Raw genomic sequence first — 19,718 nt, 5'->3', positions numbered from 1 at the left:
AAATTGGGAGATATATGCATTATGCTTTTCTTTTTTGTTTTGTTTTTTTGAGACAGGATTTTGTTCTGTTGCCCAAGCTGGAGTGCAGCGGTGTGATCAGGGCTCACTGCACCCTTGATCTCCCAGGCTCAAGTGATCCTCCCACCTCAGCCTCCCTTGTAGCTTTGACTACAGGCACACGCCACCACACCACACCACACCACACCACACCACACCACAAATTGGTGTATTTTTTGTAGAGACGGGATTTTGCTATGTTGCCCAGGCTGGTCTCAAACTCCTAGACTCGAGAGATCCACCTGCCTCAGCCTCCCAAAGTGCCATTTTGTGGTATTTACCAAGAAACACTATAATGTGAATTTTTATACTTAATGATTTCTTCCCATTCAAACATACTCAATTTATGAAGACACACTGTTTGTTCTCAAGAAATAATGTTGGCCAGGCACAGTGGCTCACACCTATAATCCCAGCACTTTGGGAGGCCAAGGTGGGCGGATCACTTGAGGTCAGGAGTTCGAGTCCTGACCTCAAGCAAAACCCCATCTCTATTAGAAATACAAGAATTAGCCAGGCATGCTGGCACGCACCTGTAATCCCAGCTACTCGGGAGGCTGAGACAGAAGAATCGCTTGAACCTGGGAGGCGGAGGTTGCAGTGAGTCAAGATCACACCACTGCACTCCAGCCCAGGTAATAAGAGCGAGACTATCAAAAAAAGAAAAAAGAAAAAAGAAATAATGTTGAATTTATTTGGACATGAATGTCTTTAGTCACCAACATTGATGAGAATCCTCCTTGCCCTTAGCACATAACACAGTGAGTTGAGCTGTGGTTTGAGTGAGAAGCACGTTGGTGCCTCTGTCCACGCATCTCCGAATCTCTGGCTGTGGCTCTGATGAAGCCAGGCAGTGCTAATGGCCATGGGCACTCGACAAGCGGATTCCTAAGCTTTAGGCCAAGGTGCTTCTGCTCAGATTTCCCGTCCTATTTCATGGTATAAACATGACTGGAGGACTTCACAGAGATAAATGAGAGAGATTGGCTCTCCCTTGCTTAGTTCAAAGACCACATCATTTCAGCAGCTGATGTAAGCAGTGACAGCTTCATCTGTGCCAACCCGTCACAGCCACCTCCCACTTAACATATGATCGTTCACAGAGTCCACTCCTCTAAAGACGGCAGAAACTGAGCATTTCACCTGAATCTTTCCAGAGTTGGTGGTGCATACCATGTGGTTCCAGGGGAGAGATGGGCCCTGACTCCGAAGTCCTTTCAGGGACATCTTTCCTGATCTTCTCCCACCAGGCAGCTGCTCTCCAATTATCCTCCCAGCTTGGATGCTTGTACCTGGTCCACGTTCCTGGGAAGCAAGCCCCGACAACCACACCCCAGTGCGTCCAGCTGGGGCTGCCCTGCTGGGGTGTGGCACCCATGCCTGGCTTGCTCTGGGAGCCCCTCTATGTACAGAGGATCTGGCTTGTGTCTAGGAGGAGAAGAGGCTCCATGGCCAGTGCCTCTTAGCCAGGCAGCACCAACCTGGGCTGAAGGTTGACTTCAGCATAGAAGTTGAGGTTTGGCCAGCTTTGGCATCAGGAAACCTGGATTTAAATTCTGGCTCCATGCCCTGCCACCTGGTGACCACACCACAAATGATCTGTCTTCTCCGCTGTAAAATGGGGAACTACGCTTCTTCACAGCACACAAGAGACACACTTTCCAAGGTGTGGGTCAGTGCTGCCTGTCCCTCCCTACCTGCTCCCATTTGACCCCAGAGGACGTGGCATGGCCTCGGGTTCCAGGGGCTCGCCTCACTGCCACCCATGACCCTCAGCAGCTCATCTGCTTCCTGGGGCTTCGTTCTTCCCCTTCTCTGGGACCGGAGGATGTTACAGCAGCCCTGGCCCACCTGCCCCGCTGCTGGACAACAATGAACACAGCACAGTCTGCACACAGAAATGGCTCAGGGAACCCGGTTAGTAGGGGACCCCCGAAGGCTCGCTCAGGCCGGCTGCAGACTGCCTTTGGCTTCTGACAGCCACTGAGGGCAGCAGCCAACCTTCTGGTGGGGGAACCACTGCAGCTGCTGGGGCTGATTGAGACCACAGGAGGGATGCTGGCACTGAGCTGGGAGGACCACAGGAGCAGGGGGAGTGCACGCACCTTCTACAGTCTTCACTGTGAGAGCCACCGGTCCTGCAAGGGATAGCCCGGCAGGTCCGGACTAGAAGGATGGGGCACAGGTGCAGAGGAGGCCTTCTCTGGTCAACCCCTGCCCTCCTCTGAGCCCTCGGAGAGGCCAAGCCTCCACAGAGCTTCCCTCCCTTTCAGGAACTCCTACCACCCGGCACACTCTCCACGACACTGAGCCCTTGCCCTCTCCTTGGTGCTTCTTGTCAGTGGTTTTGTCTTCCTAACTGGACTGAAAAATGTGCAGGTATGACTCATTAGCACAAACCTGTGGACTGATGAAATCAGGAAGAGTGGGAGAGTAAGCAGCTCTCAGGTAACTCACTGGACCACTGAGGACTTCAGTTTCTTCCGGAAACTGATGGGATTGGAGGAGTGTCTGCTTTTTGTTCCTACGGCCATAGAGCGGGCACACCCTGGTGATGCCTATGCTTTCTTTTTTTATCCTAATTCTCTCCTTGCTAAAGGCTAGCCTGTTCTTTTTTTAAAAAAATTTTAATCTATTTTATAGTTTAGATAAACTCCACCTAACGCTTCTTCATCCAATGGCTACATGGCCCCAGAAACCTCAGACTAAAAGGCTTTTCTATGACCAAAATTGCAGTCCCAATAAGAATGTGTTGTTTGTAGAAACGAGTGGACTGAAGGAAAGACAGAACATGAATGAGAATCAGAGACCATCCTTAGCCACAACAACACCCACAGGATTCCCACCCGATGAAGGCACCTCTTCGTCCCATCTTCAGATATAAAATGTCAAATATTTTGAGCTAATGAGTTATTATAAAAGCACCCTTAAAATAAGCTGCTTGAAAACATCTTTTGACAGGCTGAAGCCCACATGGTCTAACTCCCGATCCAGCTCTTTCCCACACTAATGAAAGGCAGTGCGTTCTGGTCTAAACAACTGAAACCTTTTGCCCCAGGTTGTTTGTGTTGTAGCAAGCCTGCCTCCAAGGACCGCTCACTTTGAGGACAACAGATGGCTATTGTACACAGCTTCAAACTTTCCAAAGCACTCTCCATTTTCCCCAATTGGTTCGTCTCAACAACCCCACAGGGAAGGTTTTAGTGGCCCTGTTCTGTGGATGAGAGGATAAGGCCTGCCTGAGAGATGCTGTGATGAGACCTGGCTCTGCCCAACCCCCCACTGCCTAGATCCTGGCAGCCAGGACTCCAGCTGGACACGCCCTCTCCCTGGGCTGGGTTCCTCCTGGCACAGCCACCCAAGTGCTGCCCTCAGCCTTTCTGCTGGAGGCACAGGATCCATGTGGATCTGCCCCCAGAGTGCAGATTGCCCCCCTAACAAGACCTGCAGTGCGTATTCCCCTGGGTGGAGATGGGCAGAGGCGGCCACCAAGCAGTCAAGCTAAGTGGATTCCCCAGGAGCAAGGCCTTGGCTTTGGCCCATGATTGCCCCTCATCCCCACAGCAGAGCCCACGCCCCGGCAGACACTGGCCTGGTGTGTCCCGGGCCCTCCACACATCTGTTTCCTCATCTGCAAAATGGGGTGATCTCAGGCCACCTTCACAGATGTGTCCTGAGGACCGAAGGAGTTAGTTGCACGTGGGAAGTGTGCACACAGTGCCCGGCCCCTGTGCCTGTCGCCTAAGCGTTTGAATTATGGCATCCGTCATTTCTGCAGGCGTGCATTCACGCAGCATCTCTGTCTGCACAGCTGCGGGCCTACATCTCTATGATTAAATCCATGCTCAAGTTCATGTGAACTGCAAGCATAAAGGTTCTAGCAGGGAGGGAAGATCATCCATCCATGTCCACCCAAGACTGGGGAAAGCCCAGCAAACTCTTTGGGAGGCAAAGGGGTCCTATCTGAGATCATGGCCTTGGGATGTTACCCACAGCCTGAGGCATCACCCTGCGGTTTGGGACTGAGATGGCTTTCAGGAGTCATCTCCCAGGGCTGCAGAGGGAGGGGCTTGCAGCCGGCTGTTCTAGCTGTTTTCCATCTGCAGCACCACCCCTCTGATGGCAGTGTCTGGACCCCCGCACATGCTAGCTGGAATCCTAAATGTTCTGGGTTCATGGTAACTTGTCTGGACTTTAACCTACATCTCTTCCTTCCTCATTGCAACAAGACTTCTCTTCTTGTCCCTGTCTATGGAGTTGAGAGTGGGAAGGATGCTTTGATTCAATGCTACCCCATGTCATGTCTTTTTGGAATACAACTTCCAGGCAAAGCAGAGAGCTTCCTCATCCCCGTGGACAGAGAGGTGACCAGGGTTGCATTCACACCCATTTGTTAAGCACCTGCTGCCTGCAGGCCTGTGAAAGGCCCTGTTGTCCTGGGGATACAGAGACAAGAGGCCTAGCCTTCAGGATTTGACATCAGGGATAGGCCCAGAAACACAACATGGGGGCACACGGTGACTGGGGTGGAGGCAGACCTCGGAGGAACGGAGGAATGGAGGAGAGACGCCATTCTCAGCCTGGAGCTGGAAGGAGGCTGGGGAGCGGTGCCAGGAAAGGTGTCCCCGGGGCTCAGAGCTTCTGTTTCTGTTCCAGATTCCCAGACTCACGGCCCAGGGAGGGGCTTTGTGCTCGTGGCTTTTTGACACTTTCAAAAAACAAACAAAAACGGTCTGGTCTCTGGAGGAAGTGGAGGAGTGACTCACAGGCGTCACCCTTCTGACTGTCTCTAGGCACCTGGGGCCACCAGAGTGCTTCTGCCCTGGGCTTTGAGGGAAGCTTCTGCCCTGGGCTTTGAGGGAAGCTTCTGCCCTGGGCTTTGCCCCGGTCTTCCTGGCAGGAACTAGAAAGTAGGGGCAGGTTTCAGTGGGTGAAGACCCCAAAGATAACCTTGGTCTCCACCTTGATGCTGTTTAGAACTACCCAAAGAGCCAAAGTCCCAGGTGATGAGAGACAGGACTAACTGGATTCCCTAGGCTGACTAAGAATCCCTAAGCTTAGCTGGGAAGGTGACCGCATCCACCTTTAAACACCGGGTTTGCAACTTAGCTCACACCCGACCAATCAGGTAGTACAGAGAGCTCACTAAAATGCTAATTAGGGAAAAACAGGAGGTAAAGAAATAGCCAATCATCTATTGCCTGAGAGCACAGGGGGAGGGACAAGGATCAGGATATAAACCCAGGCATTCGAGCTGGCAATGGCTACCCACTTTGGGTCCCCTCCCTTTGTATGGGAGCTCTGTTTTCACTCTATTAAATCTTGCAACTGCATACTCTTCTGGTCTGTGTTTTGTTACGGCTCGAGCTGAGCTTTCGCTCGCCGTCCACCACTGCTGTTTGCCACCGTTGCAGACCCGCTGCTGACTTCCATCCCTCCAGATCCAGCAGGGTGTCCGCTGAGCTTCTGATCCGGCGAGGCACCCACTGCCGCTCCCAATTGGGCTAAAGGCTCGCCATTGTTCCTGCACGGCTAAGTGCCTGGGTTTGTCCTAATGGAGCTGAACACTAGTGGCTGCATTCCATAGTTCCCTTCCGTGACCCACAGCTTCTAATAGAGCTATAACCTCACCGTATGGCCCAACGTTTCATTCCTTGGAATCCGTGAAGCCAAGAACCCCAGGTCAGAAAACAAGAGGCTTGCGGCCATCTTGGAAGCAACCCACCAGCATCTTGGGAGCTCTGGAGCAAGGACCCCTCCCCCATAACAGTGGCACTCAGCCTTGCTCCTAGAACTCACACACCCTGTATCTTGTTTGATCTTCAGCCCAGCGGGTACTTAGGATACAGAATGGTCTTCTCATCTCACAGAGGAGAAAGCAGATTCCTGGAGGCCAAGTGAATTCCCAAAACACCATAGACAGAGCAGGAGCCAGGCGTGGGGTCTGAAGTTTGCAGGCCCAGCACCTGCCCCTTCTCCACTCCGAGTCAGGGGACACAACCTGAAGTCCTGGCTATGTGCTGCCCGGCATGTAGCCAGAGACTCGGTGGAGATGCTGCCAAAATGAGCAATGGAGGGTTTCCCGGAGCCCCTCTCTTCTGAGTCCCAAAGCTTCTCCAGTTATTGTCCCCACGCCCCCTTTGTTGGTGCTGCTGTGCTGCAGTCCTGGCTGGACCTGGATTCTAGTCCAGGACAGATGCAGGGACAGGGTGCTCCAGGGTGTGAGGGCCCAGGAGGGCGTCAGGGGTATACTGAGCAGTGGGGAGAGCAGCCATCCGGCATCCCCACCGTTCTCCCAGTGCTCTCCCTCAGGAGCCAGGAGGGAAGGGCAGACACACAGCATGCGAGAGCCACAAGATGAAGTCAGAGGTGGCCTCGGGATGCTGCACTTCTGAGTCCAGAGAGCAAGGGTTCCTGGTGACAGCGGAGGCCGACAGGACGGGGAGGGCCCTGCCCACACCTGGGCTCTGGACTCCGGTCCTGTGAGATAACACATTCCTGTTGTGTGGGCCCCCGGTGTGTGGCACTTTGCTAAGGCAACACCAGGAAGCTGATGCAGATGGGTAAAGTCACAATCAGGTGGGGATTCCCCACCAGGTGAGCAGGACTGGGGAGACGGCCCAGTCCACCTCCAGCACCCACCACTGCTGAGAAGCTGAGCAGCAGGCAGTGGAGGGGGGTGTTGAGAAGCGTGGAGACAAGCGGATCTGGACCCTGCTCCGCAGACCAGACACCCCCCAGAGAGGGGGGCACGGGAAAAGAGGCTAGGCTGGAACTAAACCTGGGTGCCCCTCCTGGGAAGCAGGAGGACTGTAAACACCTCCAAGGTTCTCTCTGAAGCTGTACCGTAGCTCTCGGCCTCCCCAGCCCCTGCTTGTGTCTGGAACACAGAAGGGGGTTGGAATAATCTAGCAGCTGCTTGCAGTACCTGGCTGGCCAGCCCCCACAAAGTGTCCCCATCTGGCCCCAGCCTGCGCAGGCAGCACTAGCAGCCCCCAGTGAGTACTTCGCAGGCTTGGATGGATGGGCAGAGCCGAACCAGCTTCAGCCAGTGGAGGGAAGGCCTTGGCCTCTGAGGTAGGGGAGGACAGCTCAAGGCCAAAGCTTTCCATCAAATCCTGAAACACCTCCGCCCAGCCCGGCCACCCGAGACTGCACCCAGCCAGGAGCACTCCCCAGGGAGCCCACACGCACTTCCAGGTCTTCCTTCCCAGCCTGCCAACTCAGTCTCAGCATCACTGGTTTTGTTTCACTTAAAAAAATTTTTGTTTCAATTTAGCTTCATTTCATCATTTCAAAGAACAAGTTGCCTGTGCCCCCAGGCAGGGTTATTTTCTATGTTGTCCATCCTCTGCATAAGGTGTCACTGTCCCTGGGAATATACAGGGACTCTATGCCTGGCCTCGGAAATTGAAATGAAATAAATTTCCACCATGAGAGAGTAAGTCCAACTCTGCACAAATTAAAACAAAACAAAACAAAAAATGTTTCAGCCAGAACCAACATTCGACATGATCTACCCCCATCAGCTCCTTTATAGGTGAGGAAGTGGAGGCCTAAAAAGCTGGAAAGCCTTGCTCAAGGTTATGCTCAAGGTCACATCCACCTCTTCCTGCAGGGTAGAGGGTGGAGGGTCTCAGAAAGGCTCCCTTCCTCCCTTCCTGCTTCACAGCTGAAGACTGGAGGCCCAAATGCAGACCCAGAAGCTGGAAAGAAATCCCAGGTTGTGAGGCCCGTCCGCCCACTCAGCCCCCAGTTCTAGGCCTGGGACCCTCCACAGGCCCCCAGGCACCAGGGGACCAATCGGGATGGAACCAGCCCCTCAAGACCAAGGGCCACTTCCTAGCAAGTCCCCCCTTATCTGGGTTGCCTCTGCCCCCACCTTGCCTTCCCCTGGCCCTGTGCTAGAAAGCCGTGCTGCAGCACATGGCGGGTGGCATTTGTGGCTCGCTGCCTCTTTCTCCCTCCCTCCCTCCCTCCCGGCCTGCCCGCTGCCCTTCAAAGAAATTGAATTCCAAGGAGGAAGAGGGGAGGAAGAACACCCAAACCCCTGCCTCCTCACTGCATAAACACCTAAATCCTGGGTCCTCCAGAGCCTGCCTGGAGTCTGCCAGCCGCTGCCTGGGGGCCTGCCCACTGCCTGAGGTCCAGGCCTGCACCTCCTCCTAAGCCCACACTGGCGGTGCTACGCCATGGGCTCCCCTGGGCTCCCTCCCCCGCCCAGCCTGACCTGCACATTCCACTCGCGCCGCCCGCCCTTTGCTGCAGGAAGGGGCCAGGGCAACTCTCCGCAGCCCAGAGCTCCCGTCCATCGAATCCTGCGGGTGGAGCACGGGGGAAGGGGAGGCCAAGCGCGCCTAGCCCCGGACCCGCAAGCAGGGACCCTCTAGGCGGCGGCCCGCACAGGGCAGGGGCTGCTGGAGACAGGCGGCCTCCCGACACTCACCACGCCGTGCCCAGCGGGCGCCAGGGCTCCCATCAAGTCCTCTCAGAGCCCGCAGCAGGCTCCCACTTCTGTTTTTCTCTGACAGCCATGCAGGCAGCGGGCCTTCAGCCAGACTCAGCCAGACTCCCCGCCGCGCCTTCCTTCCACGCACACACACGCACACTCACGCTCGTGCACATGTACACATTCACACGCTAGTGCACACTCAAACTCACACCCACACCCACGCACACTCACGCTCGTGCACACTCGCACGCACACTCACACTCACGCTCGTGTACATGTACACATTCACACGCTAGTGCACACTCAAACTCACACCCACACCCACGCACACTCACGCTCGTGCACGCGCACGCATACACTCGCCCGCGCTCACACGGACACACGAACTCGCCCCGCTGTGCGACTCGCTCCCGGCACACCTGGAGCTGGGGAGCGAGGGCCCCGGCCGCCTGCGGCCGCCAGGGGAGGCCGGAGGGGCCGGCGGGCGCAGGGAGCAGCCGGAAAGGCGGTGCCCGGCCACCGAGAGGCCAATTACTTGAGGGGCCTGAGGTGTCGAGCCCAGGCCGAAGACCCTGGGTCTGAGGAGGCAGCGGCCAGGAGGCCGCCCTAGAGCCTCGGGAGCGGGCGGGGGAAGGGGGTGTCCGCGGAGACCAGAGTTGGTGGCTCTGACCCAGGAGGGCCTCGCCCTCTCCACGCCACTTGGCAGGACTGGGGACACTCGCCCTCTCCCTGCTCTCCCTGGGGCCGCGCAGGGCTGTACCCCGGCTCTGCCCAGATCCCCTCGGAGCGGAAGATGCAAGTTGGCTTTTGTCTGACCCGGTCACACAGAGCCGTTTTGTGGGATAAAGGCTTAACGCTCCGTGAACACGCAGAAAAAGCTGCGCACTGGCCCTCTGACAATCCCATTGTCTCAGGCCTGAGCCCGGCGGTTTGGTCTGAAAGCGCCAAGTTCATGACATTTCAAAGAGAAATGATACTGGGAGAGGGGGGTAGGCAGGGGAGGGAGGGGTGTGCAGGAGAAATAAATTCCTAAAATACGAAGTAACAGTATTTGACTCCTTCGCCACCATGTTCCTCAGCTCAGCCCCCCGCCCCACCCTCCACGTACCCATTCAGATAAGTCTCCAGTCCCGTGTGGACCCAGAGGCAGGCTGAAAAAGTCAGGGTCACCAGGGACTGCGGTTGGGAAGGCGAAGGTGTGAAAAGATGCCCAAATAGCTGCGTGGAAGCTTCTGGACTGTTAGCAGAGTGACAGCAGCCATTTAGCACAAGCTCCCATTGTCTGCATTGCCTTGCAAGATAAGAATCTGCCAAAAAGGACTTTAGGTGCCCACATAAGTTTATTTTAAAGAGCTAGAGTGTTACTGTTTTCTTTCATTTGTATTACTGTTAGTACCATATCCTTTAAAACAAAAAAAAACACTATTTTCTGAGCCAGGAAGCAAAGGAGCTTCCATTTTTAGTGTTTAATTTGTTTTATGTGCCTCTGCAAAAGCAAATAATTCCAGAGAGAAAGCAGAGTCCTCAGGAAATTGAATGTGTTTTGTCTCCAGCAAAGTTTCCCTTGAGTGATTTCGTTTGCTTTCTGTCTCGCCAAGCAGGCTCTGCACTGGGACCTCCAGCAGGCTGGGGCCAGGCTGGGCAATCTGCAGCCCCTGTCCCCACCTTAGGTGGCGGGGCTTCTCTGATCCTCAGCCCACTGACCAGGTAAACTGTGCTCCCGAAGAACAAAACGTAGCTTTGTAGAGTCATTCTAATGCGAGGAGAAAATAGGATTAGGCCAGAGTGTCAGCCAGGTAAGTCGGATTAACAGCAAGGTCCAATACATTTTGGCATTCTTGTGCTATTTTTAATTGTACAAAGATATATGCTTACCTTCCCTGGCTTTATTTAAAGAGGCTGTTTGTTTGTGCCCAAGAGGTAAATGATGAGCGATAAGGCTCTATGTGGAATTGGAAATGTATAACCTTGCAAAATGACATTTCGCCCTGGAAAGTGTGACACACACGCACGGGTAGATAAAGGGAGAGTGCGGAGCGGCCGGGCTTTGTTAACGCTTCTTGCCCCCTGGCGTTGCTTTGATGGAAGGACACCCCACGCTTGGCTGCCGAGGTGTCTGCCAACGGCAGGAGCTCCTTCCCTACAGGCAGTCAGGCAATGACTACAAATCGATTCATTTTTTAAAAATATCCAAAATCAGGTGTTAAAAAACGTATGAACCAGCATGGTAGATCATTAAACCGCGGGAGAAAAGAGTTGGCAAAAACCTGCTTCTATTATTTTTTAAAATATATGTTTGTATTGCATTTTGCCACCTGCAAATTTAGTCTAGGTTTGTTAATCAGGCTCATGTGAGTGTGTCATAAATTAACATGATTTCTTTGGGGCAAGTCAAGAGAGAATGTATAATTGTTTAAGTTTGCAAATCATTTAGCAATTAACTTGGGGGGCAGAGGGCTGCAGTTCCCCGGGTAGCCAAGGACATTCATGAGCCATGTGGAAGTTACTGAGTCGAACTGTAACTGTCCATGGCATTTCTGAACATCCTTTCCAGGCCAAATGACAGACAGAAAGCCAGAGGGGACAGCATTGAATCCAAATGCTTTTGCATTCTGGGTGAGTGTGAACGGAGAGCACAGAAGCTTGGGGCCAAAGGAGAAGAAAGTTGCATTTGATCAAAGTTCCCCCTCTTGGGCAGAGGGCTGAGAGTGAGGACGACCAAGGGGTTTTGGCTTCCCTTGCAGACTCTGCATATGTGAGATGGCAGGGCAGGGATTAGGAATGTCATTTTCCATAGATAGAGAAGGGTGTTCCCAAAAGATTTGTCCAGGGGTCAGCATTCTGGGAAAGCCATAACAGATGTATGTCTGTGAGGGCTTCCATCAGCTTGTGGAATGTTTTCTTCCTGTTGCAGAAACAGAAAGAGAAGTTTGTTTAATCTGAGAGTTGGTTTTGCCGACCTTGTTTAACTGCTGTCTGAGAGCTTCTTGCAGAGACTGCTGGAGAATTCCTGGGGCGGGGGTTATTTCAAACTTGAGAATCTATCACTCCATTTCGATTAATCTGGTAAAGCGGGGTTCTGTTTCTCTTTTAAATTTTTTCTTCTTCTCCATATTTGACATAGATATGCATGTATATGAGAAGTAATGGACATTCAAAAAGCCAGATCCTGCTGATTCCACATTTCAATGGCTTGGTTTGCCAACTCATGCATGGGTGCCTCTAAACACTAATCAGTAATCCAGTTCATTGCTAAGGCTGCAGAGCTCCAGGATCTGTTATTTTCTCACAGGTGGGAAAAGACCTCCGACCTTCTTGGTCTAAGCTCTCTTCTGGTTACTTGGCACCCACATGTTTACAAGGTATTTATTTTCATTAGACATCTGATCGTTCTAAAGGCCTGCAGAGCCTGACCCTTCCTGCCTCCTCCTCTCCCTATCTTTAAGCTATAAAACCTTTGGGGAGTTTTCTGAGCTGTTCTCCAAGTTTTTGTTTTCCCCACTGTCCAGCATGGTACCTGAGACAGTGCAGGCGCAGCCGACAGGACAGAGTGGGCCCCAGCACCAGCTTCCTCTCCATCTCTACCCCATCCTTCTCCTCTGACTTATTTTGCTGAAACTCTGCGCTTAATCTGGTGAAGAAGGGTTCTTTAGAATGTAGAATGTTGAACAAAATTCTCGCTAAAACATGAGGGAGAGCTGGCTGTGGGGAGTGGGTTCTATAGTAGCTGCAAGTTGACCAAGTATGTAGAAAACATCAAAATGTGTCTCCATTCCCTTTCCTTGGGTCTGGGAGGAATGTCCCTGGGCTCTTCTTCCCAGCCGTTTGTAACCAGTGGATGCATTTGTTAGACAGGTCCTGTTGTTATCCCTGTTCTCAGCACTGTTCCTTCAGCTAGAAATTCACAGTAAAGGTGAGCCGTCCTCCGAGGCCGAGGGGCATAGCTGCAACTCAGCAACAGGAACAGAAGTCTTTCTTCTCCATGTGAATTCGTGCGGTGGGAGTGGTGAAGGGGAAAGGAGGTAGTATTTGATTTTGTGAATCCAGGGTGAGGCTAGAGGCACCCCAAAAGCCTCCTCTTCAGGCCCTTCAGTCAGCAAGGGTGGCCTCCCATCCCCAAGGCACAAGCAGCGCGGATACCATCACAGCCGCAGCCCAGACGGGCGGGCCCTCTGCCACTGTGTGCCTTCCCCGGACGCTGGTCTATGCGGAGCAGCCCTCAAGCCTGACTGATCCGGGTCTGCATCCCGCGGGTCTGGACGCGAGCTAGGCATCCGAACGCACCGCGGCGGGGCGGGGAGCGCGGCCGCCTGGAGCTGCTGCTTCTGGGCGCTGGGCGCGCGCTGCCGAGCGCGGGACTGGGGCTTCCTGGGGCCGAGCCGGCTCAAGCCCGCACAGGCTCGCGGCGGGGCTGCCTGGCTGCGGCGTCTTGGATCCGGCCTGGGCCTGATCTCCTGGACCTGGGGTTTTGTTGTTTTGTTTTTGTGGAGGAGAGGGGGTTTGGAGACATGAATTGCACTGGCAGGGTGTAGGGAAAATTTGGAAATACTTGGCAAGAATTCATCCCCAGGTCTAAGGAGTCCAGCTAAGCCCGGTTTTAGGGAAGCCCAGCCAGGTGTGTCCTGAGACAGAAAAGGACATCGCGCTAGGCCTGCGGGGCGGACGCTGAAGAGTGGACCCGCTAGGAATTTCCTTCCTTTGCAACCGTGAAGGGCTCGCTGCTGCAGTCCAGTGAGCTGTGGGACTCCAATGCCTGCTTCCCACCGCCAGCCTGTTCAGGGGAAATCAGATGAAATCCATCCGCAATCACAACTCCTTTATTAGGTGGGGGGCCCCAAATCAAAAGAGAGAAATGGGACGCTTTAGGAGCCCACCAAATTTGTGATGAGAAATGGAGAAGGGGAAATTCATGTCCGATTATAAATTGATGTAAAAGTAGGTTTGGAAGAGGAAACGTGAAGAGTGTACATATGTTTTTAAGGATGTGTTCATATTTATTGAATATTTGTCTTCTCTAAGTATAGCTTTATTAGGTGTCATAAAAGCCCTGAATTGAGCAGAGTCCAAAAGCCGTCTTTTGGCCAAGTTCACACACATCAGCTCTCTTCCTGGGTGTCCCCCGCACATTTTATTTATCTTTCAGTTTATTCAAACTTATTTTGAGCCACATGGAGGCAGTTTTATTTGGCTAGTAGAGATTGTGTTTAATTCATTGAGTATGCATTGTAAAAGTTTAGCAGTCAATGCCAGCCCGAATTCCAAATTGGGAAGTTAAATATTTGTTTTTAATTTTCTGGCTCAAAAATGTTAACTAACAGAAATGATTCTTTCTGCTCTAATGTGCTTGCATAAATGGGGTTATTAGAACTTTCCCCTAAAACAACATTTGCTTCCTGTCCAGACACATTGTGTTTGGAAACTTCACTCCTAGAAGAAATTTTTAATATGTATAAATAAAAAGCAAATGCCTGGCCTTTGAATGTTTTGGTACAGAGGCTTATAGGAGGAGGAAAATAAGAATGCAGCATTCATACCTCAGCAGCTTGATTACAGGCAAATTTAGGTTGTGGTGGAAAAGTATTAAAGGCCTTGCATTACAGAAATTATTGACACCACAGGCCCCTTAATGGTTGTCCCTTATAAGATATGGAATTTTATAAATAATTTCAAGGTTTAACTTGCCAACTCTTTCAGGTTTGTTGTAGTATTGTGCACTTACCTATTTATACATCTTAAATTCTGTGATTTGCTCTTTTCTTCACTGGGTGCAACTAAATGACAGAGAACACAAATGCAAATAACTTCACACATAACGCTTATACTATTGGGAATGGAACTAGGAAAATCTACACCTTATCTGTGGAGGTGTATTTCCAGTAAATCAAACTGCAGACAGTTTAGAACACGATGCTCAAACTGAGACCTTCACATGCGAGTGAAAATGAACTGACTATAAATAGAGATGTGACTCATTATGAAGAACCAGAATTCCAACAATCTTCAAATCTGATTTTTTAAAAAGTGAGCTTTTCGGAAACAGATATATCTAAAGCTTGGAGAGAACCCCATAACAACCATGTAAATAACTGTGCCTTCACTACCATGTCACTTATTTTCTCCTTACTTGATTTTCTGACTTGTCCTGGAAGGAAGCAAGGATGCCTCCTGCCTACATTTGGGTCTCGGTTGACTCACCACATCACAGGACTGCTAGGCTCCAGGACGCAGAGATCCAGCCATAACTGGCACCAGAGAACAACAGAAATTCCTTCCCATCTCTGGTGGCCTGTTCACCAAAGACCTTCTGGTCTCCTCAACGTGGTGTGAACTCCTGGGTGTAAATGCCTTTAAGAAAATACCCCCTGCACCTCCTACAGTGAATCCCACTGCTCACACAGGGCAGTTTGTATGAAGTCCGCCTTTTATGGGCCATCTACATATCTCTTGTATAAGATATAGAAGGTGAGTCTACAGTCGGATATAGGAAGAGCGACCTAGGATTTAGTGGGCCAAATACAACCATGAAACGTTGCCAGACAGCCTGATTCCTGATTCCACAAACGCTGTAACCTTCCTCTTCCCTTCTATGGGGAGCAGGAAAGAAAAGGGAAAGAGAGGCACAGCCTCTGGTTTCGGAGGTAGGCAGGAACCGAGGGGTTTCTAAGGGGAGGTCATTTCCTTTCAACAAACTCAGAGATTTAGCAGGTCACCAGGTAATTCTTTCAACCACAAAATCCTCAGGCAACACAATTTAAAATCTCTTGGCAGAGACTTCCGGAAGTGCTTCCTCCCTTCTTTCTCTGGAGCTCCAGCTGCTGGACCACCGTGGGGAAGCTGTCACCGTCGCTAAGGCTGGCTGCCCTCTCTGGGAGTTGCACTTCCTTCCTCCAGTCCCTAATCTGAGGACTGCTGGACTGGAGATCTGGCAAGTCCAGTGTGTACCTACTCTTATCCCACTGGAGTCCTGATGTGGCGGAGGCCTGGTGGAAGGGACGGGGGTATTTTCCCTTTTAATTTATTTAATGTTTTGTCTTAAAAACAGCGGGAGGGTAGACAGCGATCTTACCTGTTATTAACTTTCCACCCCCACTGTCTTCCCCTTAGCTAGAAGAGCCACTGATTTTTTGTTTTTGTTTTTGTTTGAATGACCTTTCCTACTTCCCCTCCCCTACACCGTTTGAAACCCCACTGTGGGGTTTGACTGACCCGACCTGGGGCGCTGCCAGCACGTGGACGCCGGCCCTGGCGTGCCTCGTGTGCGCGGGGACGGCTGTGCGCGCGTCTCTGGACGAGACCCATTTCTACATCGCGCGGCCATCCCCGCGGACAACGTTTGCAAGGCGGGCTGAGGGTGGAGGAGGTCTCGGGGAAAGCGGACCGAAGGGAAAGAAAAATCAGAAAGACAATTAGGATTTGTCCCGGGGCCTGAACTCTCCCCCCTTCCCTAAAGGACCAAGCCGTGGCTGCGGGGACGCCAACACCATTGCGGGGGCTTCCCTGGGTCCACAGTCTCGCGCTCCGCGGCGCAGAATGAACTATCAGTGGGCGCCATCGATCGCGCCGCGCTCGCGGCCTCCCCCGGATCACACAGCCCCGCGGAATGAATTCGTCCCTTTAAAACATTACAGGAATACTGAGATTGCGGAGGAAGTGACACTTGACCCTGCAACCCGAGCCCCGCGGGGCGGCCGCTGCCTTTCAAAATAGCAGTCCCCGAGCAGCGCCGCGCGGCGGTGGCGGGCCGAGCCCTCCGGGGCCTCTCCGGGTCCCCTTCCTCGCCCCCACCCCCGCCTTGCTCGCAGCCTGCCTCGGTCGACCCCTTCCCGCAGCCGCGTTTCAATCAAACTCACTGGGACGGCACGGAGCAGGCGCCGGGGACAAGAAACGCCGCGCCGGCGACAACGCTCGGACCAGCGGAGCCGCGCGCCCCCGCGCCCCCGCCCACACGCGCCCGGCGTGCTGGAACCCGCACCTGGCCCGCGGGTAGCCGGAAAAGCGGGGTGCCGGCCCGCCAGCGGGGATGCCCCTGCTCCCCCAGCTCCAAGCGCTGCGGCTGAGAAACCCACTCGGCCGGCCTAGCCCCCGCCGGAGCCCTGCACCGTGGGGAGCCGGAGGCCGGGGAGGGGACCAGAGAAGGGGAAGACAGGGCAATGCGCTTCTTCCTACCCTGGGACAGCGCCTGAACTGGGACTGGGTGCAGGGGAAACGACGGGAAGAGCTGAGGAAAGAAAGGAAAAGAGGAAAAGACGAGGCGGGGAAGAAAGGGATCCGGAGTGGCCCGCCCTCGGGCCTCCGCGCCCGTGAAGCCCCGCGCCCTCGGCAAGGCCACGCTTCGCCGGCATGGGAAGCCAGGAGGCAGCGGAGCGCGGGTCTGGGGCACCGGGGACATTGACAGACATAATTGGGGTGCCAAACTGGGCTTCTTAATTTCGAAGCCAGGATGGGCGGGTGTGGCCGGGGGCGCGCGGGGCCAGCCAACTTGAGGTGCTTTCCTTGTGGGCTCACACCGGCAGCGCGGACCCGCAGAGGCCGCGGGGCCTGCAAGTCCGTCGCCTCCTTTTGTTCTGGCCTCGGCTGTAATTTAACATAAAATGCCTGTTAGAATCACTGCTGCTGAAACACGCGTTTCTCCTTGTTTTGCCACCAACTAACAGGATTAGCCAACAAGAGCGAGATTTCAAATTAACCATAAAAATTACAAATTGCAATTCATTTAGCTGCCCACTTACTACATTAAAAGACATAAATAAGTGAATCTGCGTATTCAGAGGGTTGAACCGCCCGCAAGGAAGCGAAAGCGGCTGAACTCAGGCCTCCGGGTCGGAGTCAGGGCTGTGGCGCTGGAGAGAGCGAGCAGCCGCGGAATTTGCACCATCTTCCGAGGGCAAAAGAGGCAGCTTGGGTCATTCGAGAAACCGAGGAGGAAGAAGGAAGCTGCGGGGCCCAAGCGTTTTTAGCACCTGTATTCTCCCTGGGGAGGGACTGTGTGGGGGAAGAAGGGTGGGGCGCGGAGACAGGTCACCGGTTCCAATTCGAGTTCGTCGGAAGGAAAGGCGAGAAAACCCAGCAAACGTGCTTTGCAAAATTCTGGGGAGGGGGTGATTCTCGTGTGGTGCGTCGTGTGTGAAGAATAAGACGCTGGCGAATTTTGCAGTGAATTTAGAAGAGGCCCTGGCTAAATTACTAATTCCAGTCCATTTGCAAGAGCCCTTGCCCTTTTTGTTTTGTTTTGTTTTTAGGGAAGCAGGCCCTTCCCCTTGTGAAGCCGCGACCAGCGTAAAACCCCGTTTGTGCATTGAAGCTTTTCGAGTTATGGATACTCAGAAATCTACAGATTTGTCTGAGCAGTGGACCTGGCGGGAGGCATGGGTCAGCGTGGGTGAGCAGAGCGGGAATTCCCCCTGCTGGGGGAGGCGGATGTGGGCGGGAGTATTCGATTTTCCCCTTTGGCCAAGCATTACCCAGAGGGAAACACTCACCACGCTGCCCACTCACCAGTTTTATTTTTTGTTTTTAGTTCTAGAGTTTTCGTTCCTAAACCGGCTGGTCACGGACCCACGCTTTCGTCTCTCTGCAGCGGGGACGAGGCCTCCCGAGGGGAGGTGGAGTTGCCCCCGCAGCGCGCGGTCGGCAGGGGGCGCGCTGGGACACCCTGGCAGCGCCCACTCCAGCCCAGCCGGCCCCGCGTTAGGGCCGCGTGGGGGAAGCTCCAGCTTCTCTCCCTGGGAGAAGCGGCCCCGCAAGTCGGCCTGAGCCCGCGGGTTTCTACCGGACAACGTGGGCCCCTGCCCCGGGACTTCCCTGAAATGGAGGAATGCGCGCCCCCGGGGAGCGCGGGAGGCCCAGTGAGCGCCGCAGCACCTGCAGCCTGGGGCGGTAGGGGGTGCGGGGCCGGGGCATAAGAACCGGAGCTGGTTCCATGCAGTGTGTGCGCCCAGCCCCAGGCCAGGCGCTGTCCCAGGGTAGGAAGAAAGTGCGCGAGGTGGCCCTGGTTGCACCCACGAAGCGCGCCCTACTGCTTTCCGGACACGCATTCTCCAGCACCCAGGGCACTCCCCGCCGGCGCTCCTGCCCTAAACTCTCGGCTAAGTCCAGAGCCGGGCATGCCTTCTCCCTAGAAGGTTCTCGAGCAAATCGCAAACAAGTAGTCCTATTCCACCCGAGCCTCATGCCTCTACGGGTAATGCCAGTTAAGAAGGCCAGGGGCGAGGGGAGGTGGGAGCAAGGCCAGGTGGGCGCCTAGGGGTGTCCAGAGCACACTGCTAACGCTGGCCGCGCTGTTCCGCTCAGCCTAACCTTTCTTGCCCTCCTGAACCTGCTCGTGGAGAGGGCGCCATGCATCGGGAAGGCCGGGAAGCGGGGGCGCAGACTTTTCCAGAAGTTCTGTGGGACCACGGGGCGGTTGCCTCACACGGGCGAGGCCTCGGCGCCTTTGTTGACCCCCAGGAAACCGTGGGCGGGACGCCTGGACTGCCCCCATCTAGCTGTCCCAACCTGTGCTGCCTCTTTACTGCAGGGGAGAGGGGGCGCCCAGCCTGGACCGGTGCAGCGCGGTCGGCTCGCCTTGGAACAGGAAATGAGGGGATGGAGCGGGTCACGAAGTTGTTTTCCTATTCTCCTGGCTGGATTTATCATTCTTGCACACCAAGCCAAAAAATGCGAAGGGAGTTTGTTCTTTCATTTTCCTCTGCCAATAACCACCGATCAGACTTTCATTCCACTCCCCGCCCCGCCCGCCCTGCATTCCCAGGTACAGAAAGGGCGAGAGGCCTTTGTTCCATCCACTGACAAGAAGGGACGGCTGGCCCAGCCAGGGTCCCCGCAGGTGGGATGGGGCCTCCTGCACGCCTCTGCAGGTTTGGGGGCTGCTGAGTTAAACCCCTCGCAGAGGGGCTGGGGCCATCCTTGGGTTGTGATGGTGTCCGATTGGACTCCTAAATGGTTCCTTTGAACCTTGAACCAGAATTCTTGCAGAATCCTGGCAAACATACCCAGCCCTTGCAAACCAGGGCTTTAGGGTAGGAGTTGAGGGGTCTGGCGATGACCGTTTGAATACAGCATGAGTGGATTGCTAGCCACCACTTGGTGGGGTGCACAGTGTCTGGGGACAGGTGAAATTAGTAGCCACCCCTGTAACAATGACTAACTTCCACGAGTGATTCCGGCAGGCCAGGTGTCTTTTCAGCATGTTTTGTGGGTGATTTTATTT

The 19,718-nt window shown here is 53.9% G+C and overlaps 1 long non-coding RNA gene across 1 annotated transcript; it reads left to right on the top strand.

The window, feature by feature from the left end:
* Positions 1-9,836: 9,836 nt before the first annotated feature.
* Positions 9,837-19,248, top strand: LOC114677079 (uncharacterized). Its single transcript, XR_003728427.2, has 2 exons — positions 9,837-17,888; positions 18,027-19,248. It is a non-coding gene; the product is annotated as an uncharacterized LOC114677079 (long non-coding RNA).
* The last annotated feature ends 470 nt before the right edge of the window (positions 19,249-19,718 follow it).

Source organism: Macaca mulatta, chromosome 3 (assembly GCF_049350105.2).
Source record: "Macaca mulatta isolate MMU2019108-1 chromosome 3, T2T-MMU8v2.0, whole genome shotgun sequence".
Taxonomy (NCBI): domain Eukaryota; kingdom Metazoa; phylum Chordata; class Mammalia; order Primates; family Cercopithecidae; genus Macaca; species Macaca mulatta.
Note: the sequence above shows the minus strand (reverse complement) of the source record. Positions and strands in the feature narration are given on the sequence as shown.